We start from the raw sequence: 9,895 nt of genomic DNA, 5'->3' as shown, positions 1-9,895 counted from the left end.
ATATCCTAATATCTCAGTTTCCTTCAAAATATTAAACTGTAATAACTGGGCACGTATAACAGACCAAGTTCTACTTAGTTACAAATCTTGTATTCTCTCAAAACAGTAACAAAGTAAGAATAAAAAAAAAACTTTTTTTTTTAATACTTGTTCCTATATCTTAATAGTGGGCTTCTACAATGTAAGTCACCTCCAGTAACAATGCAAAGAAGTGATTCTATTCCCACGTGATTAAATTGCAGAAGTGCTTAAGGCATTTAAAAGAGCTGTATCTCATGTTTACTTCTTATTTAAAATCATTACTGCAACAGAAGTAATGATTACAATTTTCCTTTAAATAAGGAAAGCAAGGATAGAATGGTGTAACTTTGGCTTGTTGCCTTGGTTCTTCTAATCCACCTGCCCTCAGGAAAATATAAACTGAGCTCCCAAGAGGTCTGAGCTAGCAGTATTCCCTAACTTTCAAAGGGAAGCACACTATTACTATTAGCACAGGTTCATTGCCATACCAGTTGTGGTTTTAGGGCTTTTAGACAGCACTACGAATACACTTAACAGCAGAGGCCATAGCCTGTGAAAGCCCTGCAGACATGTCCTCATTCCCTTCGTTCTAACTCTTGGAGTCAAGAAGACAATTGGAAGGAGGTCAGCTCAGGTAGCAAGCTATATGGCATTGATTCCAACTATTCACACCACCAAATTCTTCTCTACAAACACAAGCTAAAAGAGCATTCTCAATAATGTTAAAGCTGGCTATTTTGATATTATCCCACAGATCATTGTTATGGTTGCAGTATTTAACCAATCTTCAATCAGAACCCAAAAATTAAGTACCCACTTGAAGCTAACATGCATGCATAATCCTATAGCTTCTATCAGTGTTCTCCAGCATTTTGCCACTTGCAGACTTTTTCCTCTTTCAAATAAAGTTTCCAGATGCAGATTCCTACAGAGCAAATGTAAGCTTCCCAGCTTTGGTTTGGTCTCTTCTAGTTCCATTTGAGCATCGCAGAAGGATGGTCAGCTTCTAACATCTCAAGTGAGAGGGAAGCTTGCAGGTGATCTTACACACACTGCCTTTCTCACCCACACCTTTTCCACTCAGTACAGTAAGTATGTTCAGCCTGCAGGGGTGCAGAGAATGAAACACTTGCTGCTAACAGAGAAATCTGGTTCTTCCTTTGCAGGTTTTCACACTGAAGGCTGTATCATATGGGAAACATATTGATGCTGTGATCACTGGAGAAGCTCCCTCTAAATTCTGAGCTAAATCAGATTTGACATTGGCCAAAAAAAAAAAAACCCAAAAATATGCCATCAGTGCTTGGATAAATGATGTTAAATTAAAAAGCACACAGGAAGCAAAGGCAGCAGTGGGAAGATAAACCAGTCAGGACAGAACAGGAAAAAGAGAAGGAAGGAGAATTCCAGATTTCCATATACACTGTTCTATAAATTAAGAAAACACACATTTCCATAGCAATGACAAGACTGAATTTATTCTAAATATCTACTTTATTTTTATTGTATGCTCACTACATGAGGAGGAGGGAAAGTACAAACTAAACTCTACATGTGAAGCTTTTAGTAGTACTTAAAAAAGGAAGTGGTGGATGATGCACTGATGGAATACAAACACACTGATACATGGCTGCACAGACAGCTTATTTCTAACAATCGTCCCCACGCACATATCCTTGGTGAAGTTTTGTTTCCTTCTGACATACTAATACATATATTACAATAAATAAATAAATAAATAAATAAATAAATAAATGAATAAATAAATGCCACAAGCAACAAAGTCAATGTTACCATAAGCTTGCCTGCACTAAAAGATTAAGAGAAGAAATCTGCCCTTTTTCAACTTTTGTAATTCATTCACTTTTCTCTGGAAAACCAGAATTCCCCATCCTCCTTCTGCAGCCTTAAAGGTATTAAATAAACAAACAAACAAACAAACCACACTCTATGAACCCAATCTACAAGCGGATACTAAAAAAACCCTATTGATCCATTGTACTGAGTCAAAACAGTGACAAAATGCTTGACAAATTGTGTTTGGTCTGATTTCAGGGCAGTGGCAGAAGCCAGCAGCTCTTGCAAGGAGTTTCCTGGCCCTGCACAACCCAAGGTAGTTGGTTTTATATCCCTCTTCTCCTCCTCCTCATTCCCTGCTTGTGAGAAAAGAGCAATTCCAGCTTCTTGCAGAAAGAGGAAAAGACTTTTCTTCATTATCCTCAATTAATCTCATTAATGTCAATCTGATACCTTTCCTGAGTTAATGCTAGAAGTAATGAATATTAGCAGCTTTGTTGTAAAAAGTGATTTGGGAAAAAAACTCTGGAGTATCAGTTGTAAAGTAGCCAGTAACTTCATATCAGGCATTATACGTTTTCTTTTTGATCTATAAAGAAACTAAATGATCTTCTTTTCTACTGCTCCATATAAGTATGTTAGTATATAAGATGAAAACTATTTCTACAAAGCCTGAAGACACATTATGTTAGCCTTGTTCATTTAAAGAACATTTTCCCACTTTTTTTATAGTAACTGCCTAGTGAAGTAACCAGAAATATTTTAACATTTTAACATTTACATTTCTGATACTGTGGTATAATTTGAAAATTGAAGTGCAAGACACACACTCCAGGCTTAAAAAAAAACAGAAACACAAGTCAACATATTTGAGCAGTAGAACATGCTCCAGCATACACAAATCAGGGTTAGGACAAGACTCATACATCAAGTATCAGTTTCAGGAAAAACAATCCATCTCCATTTTGCTTCTGTCAGTTTCGCCTTGCAATCCTCCAGCTGAGGACACAAGCTGAAAAGAGAAGTAAGCTACTGAAGACTAACTCAACCTGCTAAGGTTAAGGAGGAAAAAAACCAACACAACAGCATATTCTCCTAAGTTCGCTGAGAAGGAAAGAACAAAAAAATACAACATTTTGCGCAGCTGGGTAACCAGCTAACTTTAACTATCCAAAGAGGGAGAAAAAAAGAAGAAAGAAAAAAAAAAAAGAAGAGATGGAAAAACAACTCCCTAAATAAAGTTCAGCAGGGCAGAAAACTTCAGCTTTTTGTGAAAATTCAACACTTGCTGAGTTTCGGTTTCTGACACGAGCAGAGTTAGCACATCCGTAGGCGGCTATTTTTAAACTACAGCTTACATTTCCTTGCAGTGACACGTGCAGATCTCATAAGATTTTTGTAAAGTCAATGTTTCCAAATTAGCTGTAGTCTCTTTTTGCGTGTTTCTGTTTCTCAAAGGTACTCCCTTTCATTCACTGAAATCCACAGGATAACAGCAAAGTCAACTTCAGAGCTGGAGAGGCTCTAGAATGTTTATTTTCAAGTTTGTTTTTATGGGGAAAATAATCTGTTGAATGTGAAAATTAGGAAATACCTAGATGACTGAGCACTGCGCTCTGGGATGCTAATACAAACGTATTTTGTTTCTGTGATTAGCAACTGTGTTTTGACATTCCTCTGCACTTCTGAAGTCTTGGTGTACCAGCATGATGCAGCACTGAGTTCTAAGGAAGTCCTACTTACAGATCTTCCTACATCAGTAAGCATGAGACACTTATCCTTCTTACTGGACCTTCTGAAGAAATTTCTCTATGCTTACTACATATAAAAGTAAACTGAACCAGTAAGAATCTGCAGTTTTGCAACTTTCTTAGAAAACACACACAACCAGCTTCAGGCCTTTGAGTCTTCAGAGAAAGTAACAAGGCAAGGGCACGGCACAAGACAAGCTGTAAATTCTCACATGGCATGCAAACCGCACCCAGTGCTAGAACTGGACCTCTGTGAGAAGACAAGACCAAGTGCGGTACAGAGCTATTCTTAGCCATTGTAAACACACCAAGCTTTCAGAGTTAACAGCTTCTTTGTCAGATCCTGGGGAGAAGGCTAGTCACATCTGAAACAAAAATAGGCTATCATATGCTTGTCCACAGAACTTCAAAACGCGTGGTTAAACTGGTTTGTTTAAAAGATGTTAGCTGTACTGTACTGAAAGTAAAAGGCAAAAGAAAAAGTTTTTTGCTCCTAGCTTTCTCAGTCTCCACTTAAAACTTCCTACCCATTTCTAGTTGACTTCAGAAAGTAGTCTGCCTTCTCAAAAATAAGAGCTTTCATCTGGTTTTAATACATTCTTAAGAACTCTAAAAAGCATCTAAGTGCATGGTCACAGAGAACTGCAACCGAGAGGCTCAGGCTAGTAGGAACTGAGGATGTGGAAGTATGAGAGGAGCTCACAGCAAGGGGAGAAGGGGATGTTAGAGTGCTGGTGCTATTGGCACCCATGTGAGCAGGTCATGGAGACCCCAGCACATCTACCTGCAATTTCACTATCCACCCTGATCTGGCCACAAAGAACCATGATGGTTGGTAATGACTTACAGGGGTGGAAACAGGATGGTCACAGTGATCGCTTTGAAAACATATCCAAAATTTGTATGTAGTTTACAATCTGAGAATCATCCAGGAGACATGAAGTCAGTGACATGGTATGAGGCACCCTTACCTACCATGTCGCAGTAATGGATCCTGGACCTAACAGCTGGACACGAGCATCGTGGTGCCTTACTGCTGGCCAGGTGCACTGAACACTCCTGTCCTGCACACACTTCCTGGAGCTTGTGAGACAGAGTGAGTGAATGGAAACGGTTTTTATTTTAAACAACACCACCTTCCCCTCTTACAAGTTCCCATATTTACATTTGTTTATACATGACATGGTTTATACAATGTTGTGATGCTATTTCCTACATTGCTTTCTGACAGAAATTAATAGTATTATTCCCATTTTTGTAAGAAGACTCAGGGGAAAAACAATAACAACAAGAAAGCAGAAAACATCCAGTCTATCAGAAAAATAATAAGAGACAGGTAACATCTATTCTGAAGTATTTCATATGATAGACAGGAATAAACATGTATTGATATCTAAATCCAGATCTTAAAAAAAGCACCCTGTAAGGAGGTAGGACAAGTGAATCCCAGCTACATTCAGAACTGCAATCAATTTAATAGTACAAGGTTTTGAGGTTTGAAAAGTTACTCAGCGTTCAGCTATTCGAGCCTGATACCAATGGCCATTAATGGCAGCAATAATATTTGATATTTTAGAAGACTATAGTTTTCTACAAATGTAAAAAGTAGAAAATAAATCTACCAGAAAAAAAACACTTAACTACTAAGATTCTGCTTTACAAATTCTGCAACCTGCTGCCCTCTTTAGAAACAGAAAGTGGAATTCTTTAGCAGAGAACATCACAAATGCAATTGTATAACCCATATATACCTTGACTATTGCTACATGAAGGAAAAAAACATCACAAAGGTTACTGACCAGAAGTAGCGCAGATCACCAGGCAATGTTCCCGTCTCCTAAACTGCAACATATAAACATACTAGCATACCTAAAAACGAAGAAATGATTGCTTCATCCTTGCTCTGCTATATTGTTACCACAAATGTTTTAACATGTTGCCCAAATATTTCTACTCAGTGCTGGAAACATTGTCTTTTCCAGTGAAGCATTTGAACCTCAGCCTCATCAGTATGTGAGACACAAGGAAAATCTGCATGTACTCTAAGAAAACACACTGCTTCATTAATCATTCTTAAGATACAAATTTCATTAATAAGACGAGAACAACTCTGCTTGTGGAGGACCACAAGCATAGAGGAAGGAAAATAAGGTGTGCTTAGCAGCTGCCAGCACATTGTTTGTGCTGCAGTGACTACAGATTTCGGCAGGGATTAGGGCCTTGGAGACTGAGCATAGTGCCACAAACAGTGCTCCAGTGCTGACATCTGGAACAGAACCAACTTAAGCCATGAAATGGAACAAGCCTCAGTCACCCTTCAGTTATGCTGCAAATCAGTGCCCTAGAAACTGGAGCTCCATGTCCAAAGCTCATCATTCATCTTTTTCTCACTGACATGATATTTAAGTTTGTATGGTCCCATATTGATATCACCATAAAACACCGAGATGCTTTTTGTCACACCATAAAAATCTACTTTGCTACAGGGCTGACTGGAAGCTCCCTAGACCCACAACAGAGATCAGTTTTTCCTGCAGGAAGCAGTCTGCTCAGCAATGTGCTTGCACAGTGCTACATCACAGAAATAACATAGAGAGAAGAACAACATTTAATCTCTAGAAATCTGTTACCAATACCCTGCTATAGCAGCTGCATATGATAAGAAGCATAGGTTAGAGAAACAAAGGTGGAAAAAAAACATATTTCTAACTATGGATGCATGTGAGAACTTGCAACACCTTACTATGCTCTCTTATGCCAATGGGTCACCAAGCGTGGGTCCATAAGCCACCAACGTGCCCTTAGGCCAAGGCAGCCAATGGTACCTTGGGGTGCATTAAAAAGAGCATGACCAGCAGGTCAAAGACGGTGGTCCTCCTCTTCTATTCCACCCTGGTGGGGCCACACCTGGAGTACTGTGTCCAGTTCTGGGCTCCCCAGTTCAAGGAAGACAGGGAACTTTCAGAGAGTCCATTGGAGGGCCACAAAGACAGTGAGGGGCCTGGAGCTTCCCCCTCATGAGAAAAGGCTAGGAGAACTGGAGCAGTTCAGCCTGGAGAAGGCTGGGGGGAATCTTATCAGTGCTTACAAATATCTAAATGGCAGGAGTCAAGAGGATGATGAGAATCTATTGGATGCCTGAGGACTGAAACAGAGAAAATCCTGTCCAGCACAAATGAGAGATTGGTATGCTCTTCAGCACCTTTCTCGGGTCTCTAGCTCTGAACGAGCTGAAGCTATGTAATATTGATTGTCATTTGTTGGCAGTCTTAATAACCTTAAAACTGTAAATATAAAACCAAATTACTCTGAAGGATATGGTACCATTTTTCTTGGCACCACTAATGTAAATGGTCTTAAAAGAAGTAAAGAAGAGATAATAAACCTTGAGAAAGAACTAAAAAAGTGGTTAATAAACCTAGTAAAACAGTACCTACATTAAAATCAACTAAGGAAGCAGTACTGCTTCACTTCGGGTCTTCAGAATAAGTAGTGCATGCATGTTTGATTCTGAAAACCTGCATAATCTCTTCCCAAGCTCAGCATAGTTTACTAGAGGAAGACAGCATTCAGGCACAGTGAGATTCGGTACCAGTGAGATTCATCCTTAGTTCAATATGCTTTGAAAAGCTTTTATGCTCAGCTGCCTATTTCACACCCTACACCACATTTTAGATAGTGAACTCCCACAAGGGTTGCTACCAAAAATATGTTTGCACCCTCCTGAGCTGTTCTGCCATCCTCTACCCTATTGGATAAAACAGCTTGCCATCTTGTTGACCTTGCCCTCTTCAAGATGAACACTGCAGCTTTTCAGTTACAGTACTCCCCTTCGAGGCAAAAATCTTGTACTTACATACATGTATATGTGTCCAAATAACCCTTTGAACAGTACTACACTGACAGATGTTACAGAAACTTCTAAGTGTAAAAACACTTTCCTTTTGGTTACCTTTCATCATATTTATGAAACCTGGTCTTGCTTATACTCTTTTCCTTATTGTAATTTTCTTTTTTTTTTTTTTAGTTTTTAGGATATGGTTTGTTTTCCGTCCTGCAAAGGAATACTTACAGCATCAAGCATGTTTTCAGGTTGTTTTTGTCTGTTTAATTTACAGTTATTTAAGAAGAGAAAAAAGAAGAAAGACCTTGAAGTCTTTTTTTTTTCATCTTAGCCATGCACTTCTGGCAGCAAATTTCTTTTCTAACCTTTCTTTCTTTTTTTTTTCTTTCTGTAGAGAGTTCAAAAGGTAAGAACATCTCTGCAAGTAGAACACAAGAGCCTACCTTAATATCCCTATTCAGTCTGTCACAAGTTTTTGTATCCCAAACAGCTATCCAAAAAACTTTGAACTTCTCAGCCAGATCTCAGTACAACTGGGCTAGCTTCCTCCTTTTCCTTCTTTGCTGTCATAAAAATGAAGCCTCAGTTGCCAGCCTGCCTTTTTTCCAGGACAAGACCCCATTTGTAGCTGAAAGAACAGTACAAATCTGGTGATGTTTGGCCCAACTGCTATGCCCTGCTGACAGCTGGCACAAACAAGATGTCAAAGAGAGAAAAGAGACAGGTTTCCACTGAGATGTCAGACACTCTATTTCCTAAGCCTAACACCAGCTCTGCGTTAAGACCAGCTAAGCTGATATTGAACAGTAACCCAAATGCACCAGCACTTCACAAACAAGTCCTTCAGATCAGGAATTCCTCCAAGTTCTAGCTCAGCAGTAAAAACATAGGGATGATGAACAAGGAAGAAAATTACAATTCATAGAGCTACCTTACACATTGTGATGTAACATTTCTTTGTAAGATCCATTAATTAATTAGTATTGACTTGCAAGTGTTCAAGGTACTAATACATCTTTCTGGACCAGCACTCTGGTTCTGTAGCAATAGGCTACAAAGGATGTTTCATAAGCAACGTTGAAAATACCCCATACACATGGCAGCTGTGCCCAATGGGCAGAACCAGAGGAGTCATTTATGACACCTTTTCCTAGAATCAATTTGAGCAATTAACTACTTCTGGAACTTGAACGGATTGCTGAAGGAAGAAACCTATAAATACTGCTGCTTTTAACAGTAGCAAAATATTTTAGAAGCTCAAAAGGTTGTGTGGTTTATTTATTGTCTTCTTTTTATTTAAACTCTCAGAGCAGTCCACTTCTATATACACTTAAGAGTAGCTCAGTTGGAACCACCTTCGAAGATCATCCAGCCAACTGCCTGACCGCTTCAGGGCTAACCAAAAGTTAAAGAATGTTACTGAGGGCATCACCCAAATGCCTACTGAACAGTGAATGCCACTGAAGCTACGTAAATCTTCAAAAATGTGCTCCTCCTCCTCTTTAGGTTATCAAATTCTTCATTCTTCGGAGAAGAATGAGAAAAGGTAAAAGAGTGAGGATTTCTGTTTTCAATTATATGCTTGTTGTTTTCCAGCACTGCTTTAAAGTATTATTTATTCAGTATTTACTCTAAAATGAGGAAAATTTGTCCTATATATATTGTTTGCTTTTAACTATACCAATTTATGGCACCAAGTCTAAAGGCTGATGTAAATAATTAAAGAGTCATTAAAAAAATCCAATTCTGTACTGAAGCATTTCCCAGTTTTAAATAATTTAGCACTTTGACCATCTCCGTATTTACTTCTTGATTGGTCCATAGTTTCTGGATTAGCCTAGTAAGATTTATCAATACAAAGTCAATGATATAATTTGTTTCTATACCTTAATACCTCAATAATTAATATTCCAATGTTAAGCCATTAAAACAATGGGACTCTATGCCTTAACAATCTATTTTCTTGTTATTGCAGCCTGGCGGCTTATAATCCAAAACTGTGTTTCATTAAATTTCCCTCCATTTTCTCCCCCAAACATATGCAAAAATGTAAAGCTTTTCTCATGACATTAGCACAGGCACTAGGAATGTCAGAGTTCAAAAAACTCTTATTTAAAGCAGCGTGGCCCTATATACTTCAGGTTACAGATACCTCTTTTGATTTAGAATGGTCTTTTCCTCTTGAAGTGTATATTTACACTTTATTTTGCACTGTATCTAACTGAATTTAAAAGCTCCCTCTGACTACCATCATTATACTTTCTTAACATGTAAGGAAGAATATATGCTTTTTTTTAAACAAGGGAAAACTGCAACTGTATGCCAACAGGGTAGAATACAGCAAACACAATACTTCTCCTCTATAGCATTCTGAAGATTTCAACCACTTTTCTAAATAAATACAGTGATCTCTTAAATACTATTAAATCTCCAGTGTCTGAACATTTCCCCCTCCAATAAAAAATCAGCAGAGCAAGAGTTT

The sequence above is a fragment of the Meleagris gallopavo genome, chromosome 4 (assembly GCF_000146605.3).
Source record: "Meleagris gallopavo isolate NT-WF06-2002-E0010 breed Aviagen turkey brand Nicholas breeding stock chromosome 4, Turkey_5.1, whole genome shotgun sequence".
Taxonomy (NCBI): Eukaryota; Metazoa; Chordata; class Aves; order Galliformes; family Phasianidae; genus Meleagris; species Meleagris gallopavo.
The sequence above is the reverse complement of the archived record's forward strand: the minus strand, read 5'-3'. Positions refer to the sequence as shown.